The following is a 15,968-nucleotide window of genomic DNA, read 5'->3' as shown; positions in this document are numbered from 1 at the left end:
CGATTTTTTTCCTTCACTTTACATGAAATGGGTATGTTCATGGTTTTGTGTTGGAGATGGTTTCAGGAATTTTCAGCCATGGAGATTCTTGAAGATGAAAGAAGCACGACTCTAGACGAAGTTGAAGCAAGAAAGGAAATTCTAGACGAAGTTGAAGCAAGAAAGGAAATTCTGAAGACTTTGAGTCGCTTTCGGCGCAGCCCAAAGAAGCAAGCGTTGCAGACCTTTATGAAGTTCACGTACCACACGACCCACACATCAGAGTTGGTCGGCGAAGAGTCCCTTCCAGGATTCCGGATGCTGTTGGCGATCTCCCTCGACGCCATACAGTTCGGCACCAGTACCTCACTTTGAAAAGGATGGGATGTCACGTGACACATCCCAACCCTATGTGTCCGTGGACAAGCTACACCACAGCAGGGTTCAGTCAATTCGATCAAGTTAGATTAGCAGTGATTTGGCACTTTTGTGAGTCTATTCGTAGACCGTGCATGCCCAGTCACTTAGCATAGATGCATATCCTCTGGTTGCACACAACATGATCATCCGAATTCCCGTCAGAATCCATTCGCATCAGTTAGGGGAATTTTCCAATGCATTTAGCCTATTTTCCTATTTATTGGGAATTTCACTTATTATTTTTAAGTGACTTTCCAACAAAAGTAGGTAGGGCAATTTTGCTAAGTTTCTATATAAGCAAACCCAAGTTAGCACTAAATGGCAGAAGAGGCAGCAGGAGCTTCCCGCTCAACAGGCAACTTCTCAGCAGTACCCCCCTTATGACCCCACGCCATCCTCCCACTCCCCTTAGCGTTTTCAATCCACAGCAGAACCTCAGCTTCATTAGCGTTTCTAGCCTTGGAATACCTGCAGATCCCAGCGTTTTCAGCAAACCCTAAAAACGCAGCAAACCCTAAAAAACCCAGCGTTTTTGGGATCAGAAATTCCAGCGTTTTTGGATCAGAAATTCAGCAGTCGAAACGCAGGTTTTCAGCCTTAGCAAAGGTAGCAGATCAGCCCCAGAATGGTTGCAGATGCTCCCCCATTTTCAGCCATCAAAACGCAGCCAAAACTGTCATTTTCAGCCATCAAGAAGACCATGAAAATCAACAGATAAAAGATCCCAGATTTCAGCCATCAAGTCGTCGTCGTCATCACCGTCGTCGTCATCGGCATAGTCCCATTGCATCAGTCCATTGCATTCGCATTGTACACCTTTGTGCAATCAAAGTAGACCACTCTCGCCGACGAGAGTGGGGCCTTCGGAGGAGGGTTTTACAATCTCTCGGGGTCGTATCTCTTCTCTCTCCTTCTCTCAGTCTCATTCATTTGCACGCACATTATCCACTCACTTTATTCGTGATCATAGCACTCTCCACAAGACGGAAAGCTCTCTCTTTCCCTAAGAACTAAAAGGAACCTTGAGCAGTAAAGATCGAGAAAATACAACATTCATTCCGCTGCACCTAACAGACAAAGTGTGCAGATATAAGAAGGCTTTGTATGGGTTGAAGCAATCTCCTCGTGCTTGGTATGAGAAAGCTGACACTCATTTGGTTAAACGAGGCTTTCGTAACAGTCCGACAGAAATCACATTGTATGTAAAGCGTGAGGGTGATGTATTTCTCATTGTGGTTCTTTATGTTGATGATTTGCTGATCACTGGACGAAATGAGAGACATATTGCTGAATTTAAGGCTGATTTGAATGCTACTTTCAAGATGAAAGATTTGGGGCTGTTGCATCATTACTTGGGTATACAGTTTAAGTAGTGTGATGGTGGTATTGCCTTGTGTCAGAAAAGTTACATAGAGACATTGCTATGTAAGTTTGGACTTGAGGATTGCAAACCTATTGCCACTCCCATGGAAACAGGTTTGAAGTTGAGTCTACATGATGTTGGCGATCCTGCTGATGTCACTCTTTACCAAACTGCTGTTGGCTGCCTCATTTATGTATGCAACACGAGGCCAGATATTCAGTTTGCAGTCTCACAGGTCAGCAGATTTATGCATAGCCCAGGGTCTAAGCATTGGCAGGCTGTCAAGAGGATTTTCCGCTACCTTAGTGGCACTTTACATCTTGGCTTGTTTTATCCCAAGGGGGCATCATTGCCGCCAGACCTACATGCTTTTTCGGACTCAGATTGGGCTGGTTGTTTTGACACGCGAGTGTCCACAAGTGGTTTTTGTTTCATGCTTGGCAGTTCATGTATATCATGGTTGAGCAAGAAGCAACCTACTGTGGCCACTTCGAGTTGTGAGGCTGAGTACAGGGCAGTCTTCACAGCTACGGTTGAGTGTGTATGGCTCAGACGCCTTATGGCTGATTTGGGTGTTGGACAGGACACTGCCAACACTATCTACACTGACAGTCAGAGTGCATTGGCAGTTGCGAGGAACCCAGTTTTTCATGCTCGCACAAAGCACATTGAGGTGCATTACCACTATGTCAGGGAGAGGCTCTCAGCAGGAGAGATCAGCTTGGCTTATGTGCCAACACAGGACAACCTTGCAGATCTTTTCACAAAGGCATTGTCTCGTGAGAAGCTTGAAGCTTTCCGCAAAGCTTTGGGCTTACTCCCCTTTGTGGACTGATCCTGTCCTCAGGGCATGGCACTTCCCTTTACTCATGTGCCAGCTCTCGTTCACCGCATCACTCCAGGGGGGATTTGTTACCATATACATGTGGTAGTGATGTGTGTGAACACACTAGGACCGCCGGGGCATTTTTTCCCTCTTTAGGAGGTTTTTCCCACCGTGCATTATATATACGCCCATCACTCTAGGGCTATTAATCTTTCCATTGCACACTAAGTAACACACTCTCTATTGTGTGCCTTGAGCTTCCTTCGTCTTCTCCAAGCTGTGTGTGTTTCTCTGCAACCCTAATTCCAACATTCTGTGCTTGTCAGCAGCAGCCTTTTGCCTTTGCTGTGAGATAGAGATAGCATCCTTAATCTTTTGGAAAGATTCTTGTAGGTCTCGCTATACTCATCTGCAGCGAAGATCTTCCTGTGTACCTTAAGTAGCAGGGGACTTTTTGATCTTCCCTCAATTACCTCAAAAGGTGCTTTTCCCGTGGAAGTATGTACAGTGTTATTGTAGGCATACTCCACTAAAGGTAAGTACTTCTCCCATTGAGATCTTTGATCTACTTCCGTTACATAGGCTTTTAGTAGATCAAGAATTGTTAGGTTAGCTATTTCACTTTGGCTATCCGTTTGCGGATGATAGGCCGAAGAGAAGTTTAGACTTGTCCCTAAATTCTCAAAGAGACCCTTCCAGAAATTACTGGTCATTCTAGGATCTCTATCCGACACTATGGACATTGGCAAGCCATGGTACTTGAAGATTTGTGAAATGAACAGGCTTGCCATTTGATGGGCTTTGATAGTCTTTTTGACATGTATAAAATGAGCTTGTTTGCTAAACCTGTCTACTATCGTCCATATTCCCGTATTCCCATGGATCGACTTAGGCAATCCAAAGATAAAATCCATGGATATGCTCTCCCATGGTGATTAGGGATTGGCAAAGGTTGAAGCAATCCCGGTTGCTTCCCTCTATCAAACTTCGTCTTTTGGCATACCACACATTTAGAAACATACTCTTTTATGTTTGCTTTCATGGTAGGCCAATAGAAATATGTTTCAATCCCTTTTAGGGTAGACTGAATCCCTCTATGCCCTGCATAAGGAGGAGCATGAGATTCATACATTACTTTCTCACGTAGTGAGCTAGTAATGCACAGTCTATTGCCGTAGAGAAGATAACCATCTTGTAAAGTAAATGGTTCTTCTTTCTTCCCTAGTGCAAGGGCTGAAATCACATCTCTAAAATCAGGATCAATAGCATACTCATCTATCATAGAAGATAGATCATTGTGAGTTGCTATGGAAACCGCATTCACTCTCGGCCGTCTTGAGAGTGCATCGGCTACTTGATTATGCTTGCCAGCAATGTGAGTAATTTGAAAATGAAATTGCGAAAGAAAGTTTGCCCACCTCATTTGTTTGTCGGAGAGCTTGGTCTGCGTCATGAAGTACTTAAGACTTTGGTGATCCGTTCGCAGAATGAAAAGAGTCCCCAATAAATAGTGCTTCCATGAGTCTAAGGCATGTAGAACTGTGAGGAGTTCTAATTTACAGATTTCCGTACAGTATGCCACGTCAATACCTGTCAGCGCAAAACATGGAAATCCGTACTGCCTGCCACGTCAGCATGTCAGCGCATTTTCCGGGATTTCCGTACTGATGTCAGCATAAATCGCAGGTTTGTCATACAATTGCCATGTCATCAGTTGTCTGCATCCGGACAGTGTTGCCACATCATCATTTTGTGACAGCTAGTGCTCTCTTGGGGTGGAACTCCGCCACTCCCCGTCTCGTGTGTCGTGAATCTCTTTTAGTTCAGTGTTATGTAAAGTGCTTAAAGTTGTTCAGTCTGTTCTTTTCCGTTGGCACGTGGTGCCTTTCCTGTTACAGGGCATCCCTTGTATTGTTTATAAAAAAGTGACCTTTGGGCTACTCCTCCGCAGAGCATCTCGCGCAGAGTCTCAGAGAGAGTGGGACCCCGCAGAATTGTACTTTGCGACTATAAGAAATACTGAAAGGGACGCTAGCCTTTGGAGCCAGTGCGCCTTGGCTCGAAACTTTCCCGTGTCGTGTCGACTCTCCTTGTCAAAAGACGGGAACCACGTGCCAATACAAAAGAATAGACTGAACAGACTTTTAGCACTTCAATAACAACTGAACTGAAAGAGAGAGAGACAACACGCGACACAGAGTGGCGGAATTCCACCCCAGAGAGTATTGGCCCCAAACCTTGGTGCCCCTTTCGGTATTTCTTTATATTGCATCAACACAGTACAAGCCGGTACTCCAGACTCTGCACCTTCTCGAGGAAGCATGCCAGAGAATGAGCCCTTAGCACATATTTAAAGGCCCTTGGCCTATGAAAAGCAGTTTACATGAAAAGCCTTCAAACTCAAAAGCTTCTCGTCCAAAAGCAATGCCAAAAAGCTGCCAGCGAATTACGGAATTCCGTACAACTACCCGTCAGCACTGTCAGTGCGTTTTGCGAAAAAATGCCACGTCAACACTGTCATTGGAAAATCCAAAAACTACCACGTCATCAACTGCTACGCATGTGTGCGGGTCCTGCTTTATTTTAATCCTTTATGTCACTTGGGGCCCCATCTGACGAGGTCCCCATAAGTTGGTAGGACTTCTTCTTTTGTTACTTGTTCTTCTTAGGGTTTAGGCCCCTCGGCCGGCACCTGCAATTGGCTCCATTCTTCAACGCTTTGACACATCAGCAGTTTGTGACATCTCCCCTTCTTGAAAGGGAGCAATCGTCCGCGATTACAACACATCTGCAAAACAACTCAAGTTAGCTCAAAAATTTCCAAGGGACATTCCGTTTGCTCTTTTTGTTAAGGAGTTAGCTTCTCCTTTCGGCTCTTTTGATCAAGGAGTTCGCTTCTTCTTTCGTCCCGATCAAAACTCTTGATATTCCGGCGTAGTAAAATTAGCCATCACACCCAGACGCACTGATCTTCCACGGGTGTCTTGATGCACATACCCAGGCAATCTCATCCAATTAGGAATATTCAGTGGTTGGCACATCACAATGCAACACAAATGCTCACATATGCATGTTACAAGATATAGAAACATAAAGTCGTCGATGAACACTCCTCCCGCATAACCTAACAAGGTCCGAGCCGGGAGATATTCAACGACTCCCTCATCACTCCTCCCACATAATTTAAAAAGGTCCGGGCCGGGAGATATAGAGGCTTTTACAACCAAACACCCCCCAGACCGCAGCCTGCGTCGTTTGGAGGTGCTGAGAGTAACCACTGTTCAGATTTCTTAATACTCCTCCCGCATAACCATCCAGGTCGGAGCCGGGAGTTACAACAACAATACTCCCCACCACAAGGTCTAGGCCATGAGTAAAAACAACACTTTTGAAACATTTCAATACTCCCTCCGCAAATAACCACAAGGGTCCAGCCCATGAGTATGAACAAGCATTATCAAACATCATTTCTCAATATTCCACCTGGGAGTAAAATCACCAATCATTGAAACCGGCATTAAAACCAAAGTCAAACAATTCAAATCGGCACCAAGACAGGTTTAAAACAGATACCATCCATTTCAAACAAATTCCAAACAAGATCATCGAGCAAGTTCTCAAACAGAACTCAAACTCAAAAAGCAATCTCGACATCAGTCGAGCTCGAAAAGTCGACTGACTTTCCATCCTCAAACGTGCACCAAAAATTAGGGTTAGATTCCTGCCATAAGGTCGTAGCCGACCACAGCATGGTCCATCAGCTCTTGGACAGACAGTGTTTCTCTGGCGGTGTTAGTAGTCCCAAGACATAGCAATCACACCAGACCTCCAAGGTTTTTAGCTCGAAAAGAGACACCTACTGAGAGATGTCGAGAAATTTCAAGTTATAATCTGCTGCTAGGATTTCCATGGCAAGCATTTCAGGATACCCCACTCTGCCAGAAGTTGCACTCCGAAGGAAGATGTCACAAACCATATAACTTTGGGCAAAAATTTTCTTGAAAGCTTGGCAAGTCCTTGGAGTGTGCGGCTTGGTAGCTATAGACATCCATCACTGCATGGCACTGCATCTAAGAAAAACAACAGCTCGAAACAAATCTTGGATCCTTCTCTTGCAAGTGATCTTTATGGCTTATGCCCTGTAAGACATGAGCGGTAAAGACGGGAGCGCGCCCGATGCGCAATGAACTAAGGGTGGGAGTGGCTAGTAAGTCCGTGGTCGGAGCACAAAGCTAAAATTTCCAATGAACTTTAAAAGTGCGATGTTGGTCTGTCTGCTCTTTGGTAGGACCGGTATGCTTTCAGAAAAGCACACGCCTAATGCTCTGATACCACTGTCACAAGATGGGCACCATGTGACAATAGAAAAGAAAAGACTAATAAACAGACTTTTAGCACTTCAATAACAACTGAACTCAAAGAGAGAGAGACGACACGTGACACGGAGTGGCGGAATTCCACCCCAGAGAGTATTGGCTCCTAACCTTGGCGCCCCTTTTGGTATTTCTTTATATTGCATCAACACAGTACAAGCCGGTACTCCAGACTCTACACCTTCTTCAGGAAGCATGCCAGAGAATGAGCCCTTAGCACATATTTAAAGGCCCTTGGCCTATGAAAAGCCTTCAAACTCAAAAGCTTATGGTCCAAAAGCAATGCCAAAAAGCTGCCACCGTAAATCACAGAATTCCGTACAAATGCCACGTCGGCACTGTCAGCGAAAAATCCAAAAATTGCCACGTCATCTGCTACTATGCATGTGTGCGGGTCTTGTTTTATTTTAATCCTTTATGTCACTTGGGGCCCCATTGGACGGGGTCCCCATAAGTTGGTAGGACTTCTTCTTCTGTCACTTGTTCTTCATAGGGTTTAGGCCACTCGGTCGGCATCTGCAAGTTGGCTCCATTCTTTAGGGCTTTGACACGTCAGCAGTTTGTGACACTCCTCTCTTTCGTCGAGTTCAATGATTTTGCAGTTTCGTATGTTGCTATTGATTTCTCGCATGGAGTGTCCAAGCTTGTAACAACTGCCCTTTGCTATCTCAAGCATACTATGCATTACTCCCGAACTTTGCATCGACAAGATGGACCTCTCACCTTTACAGGTTATGTTGATGTTGAGTGGACTGCTCAAGACCCTCTTCGCATTCTACCTCTGGCTATGTCTTCATTGCTGCTGGAGGAGCTATCGCTTGAACTACTAAGCGCCAATTCACTATTACACATGCTTCTATAGAGGTGAAGTATGTGTTGGCATCCCTTGCATCGTCTTTGGATCTCCCAGCTAATCCATGACATGGACTCTCTATTCCAATGCATCCGACCCCATCTCCCGCTAGTGCGACAACCAATCAGCAATTTCCCGCGCTTCTACTACTCAGCTTGGACCAAAGACGTGACACACCTCCATCCCCTATCATGCCATGAAGGAATGGTGGAGCATGGCTAGTTTATTATGCTAATCTACATTCCTACAACTGATAATTGGGTTGACTATCTGACTAAGCCTTCTGATCAAGCCAAATTGTATGCATCATTTCAGATGCTTGATCTACTATCTTGAACTTCATCTTTAGGGGGTATGTCTCACATGACACTTATCTCAGGTTTTCTTTTGTCATGTCCTCCCACCCAAAAGGGGATGTTAGAATAAATGTAAGTAGGAGTACACTCAGGCTGCACTTTACCTTAGTACCTCCTAGATCAATTCCCAACTACCTTCTATGACTACTCCTAGATTTCACCATAATCAGCTCCCTACTCTTGTATATAAACAGTCTTGTGTATGGCATTTCCATCACTGAATTCAGTTCAGTTTTGCTCTTGTGCTGCGCATACCATCTCTCTCTCTCTCTCTCTCTCTCTCTCTCTCTCTCTCTCTCTCTCTCTCTCTCTCTCTCTCTCTCTCTGTGTGTGGATAATTTCCTACGACGTTAGAACTCTCTTTTTCTCGGGGGTGTGTGTGAGCTAATAAAAAGAGGAAAATAACCTTTCTATCATCCAAGTGTGGTAGATTGATTATGCCATTTCCCTCTTGAATAACACGTCTTGAGTTCAACTCTCCTCGTCGGCTAGATCTTTAAGGTCACTTGGGATAGTTTCCTACGACGTTAAAACTCTCTTCTTCTTCTTCTCTCTCTTTTTTGTTTTGTTTTAGGAGTCGGGTTGGGCACTTCCGGGCGTTCCCCTCATACACCAAAAAAGTGCACAAGAAGAACGACCAGGACTATGTACCCAGACTTTGCTTCCCCAAGAGGCCAGAATTATCTACATTCTTAGGGCAGTGCCCTTGAGAGACCCATCTCGTTGACTAGTTATGGGCGCGACAGCGACCAAGTACCTCTGTTCAAAGGCCCAGGTACTGCAGGACTTGCTTCGGTCTTCCCTTCGGAGTTTGCTCCTCCAAGTAACTTATCGCTCACCACGCTAAACTGCCCTTGTAACCCGACAATTTTCCCCTAGGAAATGCCATACCCATTTGGCGGGGCGTTGGCTCACACCTCTCCCTCCCCTAAAAGAATAGAAGTCAGGCAGCAAGTTGTGCACGGTCTCTACCAAGTTGTGAATTCGATTGTACCAGGTAACGAAAATAACATAGACAAGCACCTGTCGAGAAGGCCGAATATGGAGAGATGTAGGCGGAAGACGAGCGTAGCAGCTACGTTGAGCGTCAAATTGTTTCAGGTTGATATTCCGGAGAGCGTGAGCATTTGGGAGCTGGCCTAAACGTTGATTTTGTTTACAGTTTATTTCCACGTAGATTCACGAAAGTATGTTTACTAAAAACTTTTTTAGGAACCAATGGAAACAACTGATAGTAAAACTTAGGGAAAATGATCAAAATACCCCTCTAATTTGTGGAAATTCTCAAAATACCCTTCAAATTTCAAACATTACTACGCAGGCTCTAGGCTAGGTAGATTAAAATTGAAACCGAGATAGAATTTCCGAAAAGCACGCTCGCACGTGCACTCGCACACACACACACACACACACACACACACACAAGTGTTAAACTGTTGAAGACTCGTGCTACAGACAGAGAGGGTCGATATTGATTTTGAGGGAGAGAGTGAAGAGCATAGCGGTGTCTTGTTATAGATGTCCATAGCATTTTGTTTACCTTGTAGGGGAGATACCTGCGCAAAGAGTGCATGAGTATGTGCATACGATCCTAAGAAATTCATTTCATTACACAAATCTCATCAGATGCCATCTCTGATATTAGCGGCGGAAGAAGCAGAGCATATGGCGGGGAGCCAATAACGAGCGGCAGAAGGGGCACGGATGTCGTAGTCGCATTGCAGCAAGCAAGGACTGAGGGAGCACTGTCTACATCTATAGAGGGAAGCCACGTCGCCATGCAGTTGGACGGAGGGGTAAAGACAACGTGAAGTTATTTATATATATCAAATTAGAGGCATCAGGCACTGGCGCCGTGAGGAGCTGGTGCGGTTGGTTAGCACGTAAGTTCCGAAATGAGGTTTGTGAACGTCAGCGTTCAAATCTCTTTGGCAAACAAGAGTTTTGCTCGCTCTGTGCCATGCTGAGAGAAAGGAAAGCGAAGGAATTTGTAAAGATTCTATGTAATATAAATGAGAAGCCACCAGTATATCTGGGCAAAGAGTGCATGAGAATGCACAAATTCAACGGTGTCTTTTATAAATTGACACATGTTCTTGTGAGAGACACAGAGATCACAGTCTCGCGAGAGAGAGAGAGAGAGAGAGAGAGAGAGAGAGAGAGAGAGAGAGAGAGAGAGAGAGATATGACGACGACGGTCATATAAAGAGTGAGTGCATGATGCATCTCTTCCTTAATAGTGTGGAAGTTTCTCTATCTTCTTATTGCCCCTGCCCCATGCAAGAAAAGAGAGATTAAGGGGGAGAGGGGACTTTTAAGGTGGGAAAAGAAAGGCAATCAGAAAATTAATCCCCCGTGTGTAGCAGGCCCATTACTCCCTAATATTACCCCAATTTATTACTGCAAGGCAGGGGCGCCCATTTAAGTGTGGATCAGAGGCAACATCATTGGTACAAGGGTGGTTATATAGGATCAGGAGTGTCAACGCCAACAAACTGGTAGAATTAGCAGGCAGCTCTAACCAAGGCCCGGGCCCCCCTTTCTAGAAATGGAGACCGCGAGACTCGAGAGAATATAACTTGGAAGTCGAAGGCAGCTTCCCCATAATCCATTGGCGTACTACTCCTGCTTATACAACAATTAGGTACTACGTGTTATAGAATCTGTAGGCTCAGCCCTTGTGTGAATCGTCATGACTCATGAGGCATGCTCGCAGAGTGTAAGATCGAGGTCAACGCCTGCACAACATTATAGAAGGGACTGACCTAGCTAGAAATGCATGGTACTACTACAGCGGCTACCACTGCACCTAGTATCGATAGCAAGTTGCTCCTCATCACAATCTCCGTTAACATCCTTTTTGGGCTCCTTCATAGCGTTAACCTCTGCAATCCTTCCCTTCGACCTGTCGAAGCTCCACCTCCTCTTCTCTTTCTTATGCTTTCACAAACATAAGTGAGTCCCGGTTCGGCTTCTCTCTTGCTAATAAATTTAAGGGCAAATTACCGAAATACCCCTCTAATTTGTGGAAATTCCCAAAATACCCCTCAAATTTCAAAAATTCCTAAAATAACCTCGTATCCATTTCAGCTAGATTGTTCACGATTTCCTAATCTTTATTCTTTTTTGACAATGTATATCCATTTTTTAGTGCTTAGCATGTAATTTTGTCACAAATTACCTCCCAAAAAAAGACACAATTGAAGCAATTCATCTCCAAAGCCTACATAACCAGCTCAAATTCTAGTTTTAGTATCTTGTATTCATAGACAATCCGTCTTCTTATGAAAAGCTACAATTTGTTTTAATTTCTGGATAAATTTACTCTCACAACTAGGGGTATTTTGGGAACTTTGGAAAATTTGAAGGGTATTTTGGGAATTTTTGACAAAATATGAGGGGTATATTGGGAATTTTTGAAATTTGAAGGGTATTTTGGGAATTTCCACAAATTAGAGGGGTATTTTGGTAATTTTTCCTAAATTTAATAGTCATTATAGTATGTCTTCAGCTATGATCATTCCGGCTCTGAGTCCTGACCCCCTTGTGGACCATTTACCGCCACATTGCCTAGTGCTCCTGCATGCACAACTCCATTTGCTGCTAATAGTGCTCCTGCTCATGCTTTGCATATGTCCCCTGGTCGCTTCATGAAACTGAGGGCGACGATCGACACAAGAAGCACCTCATGCAATGGTGCAAACTACTCAACACGAGAGAGTGCAAGACAGAGAGAGAGAATCTCTCCAAATTTATCCCCACTGGCGCGCTCGTCCCCAAACTCATTAAACTCATTAAAGATTAAAGATTTTCCTTTCGAGTGGGAAACAATCTGTCCCCTCCTCGAGACTAACTTAAGAAACCAATCACCGAAAAGTTAAAACCTTCTAATTTTTTACAAACTGGACACTTGGTCATGAAGGTTGCACGAGAAAAGAGGAGTCAGACTCTAATTTCGAGTACAATCAATAATACAATCTTGGACAAAATCTTATCTCAATATCTTTGGAGAGAAAACATCAGATTGTGTCCCAGTGGCTTTCATTGATAACTTTCTCATGAGTGCTCATTACAATACTCACCAATCAAACATTTTTATTTTTTATTTTTATTTTTAAATACATATGAGATTTTTCACTAACAAAAAGGGAACACATCACTATGGCCTTAGCCCTTTGGGCAAGCCAAAAAGGAAAGCTTTGAAAAGCTACCAGTGTTTAGAGAAATTTAGCCGGTTTTTATTGGTTTTTACATTGAAATGCTCAAAATTTAGCCGGTTTTCTTCAAGGCATCCCTCAAAACTAACCGGGAATTTTCAATTTTCTCCCTTTAAAATACACTAACGGCCGGTTTCTTGCCGTAGAAATTTGTTGACGCCGTTTAGTATTGATGTGTCGTTGTGAGTCAAAAACATTGTAGTGCATAGAAATGCAAAAACTAAATTACACTTCTGATAAGCTTTTCCTAGACAAAAAAATAAACATAGAAGATTTTGAGAAACACATTGGTGAAATCGAAACGTCATTTCTTTTGTAAAACACACATGCAATTTGTCCATCAAGTGAAGAAGGTTTGTTATCTTGTTCTTGAATACCATGACTGTGTAGTAGGAAATGGACTACATGGCAAGGCATCGCTTCTGTTTCTTATAAATTTTGGAAAAACATTGTGCGAACTTTCCACCATGCTTCCATATGGCTCTCTTTTAGACCTACAATTTTTTATATTGTATTTCTTGTAAATGGAATTTCTTAATTAAATATTTTACTCAACCCTATGGCTAGAAAAATTGAGACAATAACCATGATGAGAATCAACGTGTTCCAAGAGACAGCATTTTGAACAAAAAGCTCATGAACAACTTTAGGTGCTTTCATAAGGGCGCCACATTTAACATACATATCGACAAAAGCATTGCCAAGCACAACATGTTTCATCAATAGCCCCTGATCACATCGTGAATTCCCTCATCCATGTGAAGGTCTTGCAGAAGGCCACATGCCTTCAAGCTACAAGCATAAGTAATTATGTTCGGAGAAAGGCCATCCCTTCACATCTCTTGAGAGCTTCCTTGCCACCATAGCCACATTAGGCGTATCCTTCAATCAACGCATCGCAAAGAGATGATGTATTGTGAATTTGGGTCAATTTAGTAAATTTGGAAGGATTAGTCAATCCGGGCAGCATCACAAGATGGACGACCCATGATGCCTCCGCTCCCCAAAATAAAAATGGGCCATTGATCTCCTTCTGTGAATTCCCCTGTGAGATAGTGCTGAGAGAGGCCTATTGCACCTGAGAACACAATCGCCAGAGGTTACGATCCACAGCTCACTCAATACACAATGCTTAAAGTACCAAATCATGCATTTTATAAAAGGCTAAAAATGCTTTATTTACAAGCATTTATAAAAGGATTTTATAGAAGGATTTTTTGTTACAATCTCCACTTTTATGAGTAAAAAACTAGCTTAAAAATTGGATAATAGTGCCAATTCAAAACAAAAGTAAGCTAATGTTATTTCAGAAGGAGATTTTTAAAAAAAGTTCCTATTTTCTCAAGGCTTTTTTTTTTCTATTTTAAGAATTGAGATGGTAAAAGGGTCGTCTCTAAGCATCTAACAATCACTAGTGGTTTAGGTGTCCCCTTAATCCCTATTGCTTAGTGAGTTGACCTTACAAGGCCCATTTGGGGTCCAAATGTTTTCTAATGCTTAGCATATATACTGACCATAGCATTACAAAAAACACAATATATTTCTCCAGCACCCCTTAACTAGAAACGTCATCATGTTTTTTGTCACCCATGTGAAGGCCTTGCGTAAGGCCACATGCCTAGCTCCCTGCAAAAGTTGCACTTCCACAGCTTCCTCACAAATTTGCGTGACCGCTATCTTTGTGAGCCTACCACACTTTCATAATAATGAAGGCCCAATGAATGGAAGAGTAGTCAGAGTACACCAATGCATAGACGTCATCAATATTTCTTCTCTCCTTGTAATACATGGTGTGAAGGCTTAGCCCATCGTTAAGAGAACAGTAGGCAGCTTGGCTCGCTTTTACAACATGCAAGTGGAGATAGTTTTTGAGAGAGACAACTAGATAGAGTAACACGGAGAGACGTACCCCTTCTTACTTCATTGTTAGTGGATGGTTGTCAATCTTGGTGTTGTTGTATACGCTTGTAAGAAGTTTTGGAAAAATTCTCATGATAATCCCCACATTGTGACTTACCTCATCATCATGAGCTTCTCCGAGGGAGGCACCACATACCTAGCTAGGTACGATTGGGGGGCCGGCGGTCCCCTGCCCCCAATCGTACCCAGCTAGGTATGTGGTGCCTCCCTCGCAGAAGCTCATGACCCGGGCCGGCGGTCCCCTGCCCCCAATCGTACCTAGCTAGGTATGCGGTGCCTCCCTCGCAGAAGCTCATGATGTTATGCATTCTATGAAAAACATTGAAAAAGACTCCGTTTTCCTACATGAGAAAATCTCTAAATCTTCTTGTGTAAGTTTGCAATGCTAGTTCTTGTAAGTGGGTGGTAAGAAAAGCAATTATGCAGGCAGTCATCGTAGGCGAGGATGAAAGCTCTAATCGAATGGTTGGGATTCAGCCAAGCGACTTAATGCCCTAGCCTCATTTGAAACAAGGTGAGAGAAGTTCTCATCACTCTTATTAAGGACTTTATGTGATTTCATAAGGGAACCCTACTTGACATACATATCGACCAAAGCATTGCCAAGCCAAGCATGTTTCTCCAACAAACCTTGATCTCTAGTGGCTTGCTCAACATCCAATCGTGTTCCCATCTCGTCATGCTAAAAATTGTTCTAATCATTGTTGTCTCTAGAATTATGCTTTATAACTCATTGATGGAGGGTTTTTTTTTTTGGGGGGGGGGGGGGGGGGGGGGGGGGGGGGGGGGGGGGGGGGGGGGGGGGGGGGGGGGGGGTGGGGGGGGGGGGGGGGGGGGGGGGGGGGAGAGAGGAGAGAGAAGAAGAAGAAGAATCTAGATAGATGGGCTCTTTCTCATTGTTTGCATGCAGTATTTAACATGACAAGCTTTCGCTCAGGAGGCACTGCATACCTAGGTAGGTGCGATCGGGGGAAAGAAACCACCGGCGCTAGTGCCCTCGACTACACCTAGCTAAGTATGTGGTACCTCCCTCGCAAAAGCTCATGATGTTGTGGTAAGTAACAATGTGACAATTATTGTAGGAATTTGTCCAAAAAAAGTGTGTGTGTGTGTGTGTGTGTGCGTGTGTGTGTGTGTGTGTGTGTGTGTGTGTGTGAGAGAGAGAGAGAGAGAGAGAGAGAGAGAGAGAGAGAGAGAAAGAGAGAGACTTGTTGATGGCTCGCATGGACGGCTCCCTATTGAAGTTGCACTTCCACAACTTCCTCACACATTTGCGCCACCACCACTTTATGAGTCCGACCCTTGCTTTCAAATTGTGAGCCTACCATAGTTTCATAATGAAGACACAATGAAGGGGAGAGTACTCATAGTACATCAACGTGTGGACAACGTCAATATTTCTTTTCTCCTTGTAGTACACGTGCAAAGGCTCAGAGTGCATACTCTCATTGTCACCAGAGCAACGTGCAACTTGGCTCGCTTTTATAGCATGGAAGTGGAGATATTTTTTGAGAGAGAGTAGAGAAATAGAGAGAGACATATCTCTTCTTACTTCGTTGTCGGATGGTTGTCAATCCCAAGCTGCAGAAGGCCTGCTAGTGTAGGAGTGCTATTGAAAAGAGGCAGGTGCATAATCCTATCGAGCTCGCTATTGGAAATGT

Source organism: Adiantum capillus-veneris, chromosome 7 (assembly GCF_014529385.1).
Source record: "Adiantum capillus-veneris isolate H3 chromosome 7, ASM1452938v2, whole genome shotgun sequence".
In the NCBI taxonomy this organism is placed as follows: domain Eukaryota; kingdom Viridiplantae; phylum Streptophyta; class Polypodiopsida; order Polypodiales; family Pteridaceae; genus Adiantum; species Adiantum capillus-veneris.
The sequence above is the reverse complement of the archived record's forward strand: the minus strand, read 5'-3'. Positions refer to the sequence as shown.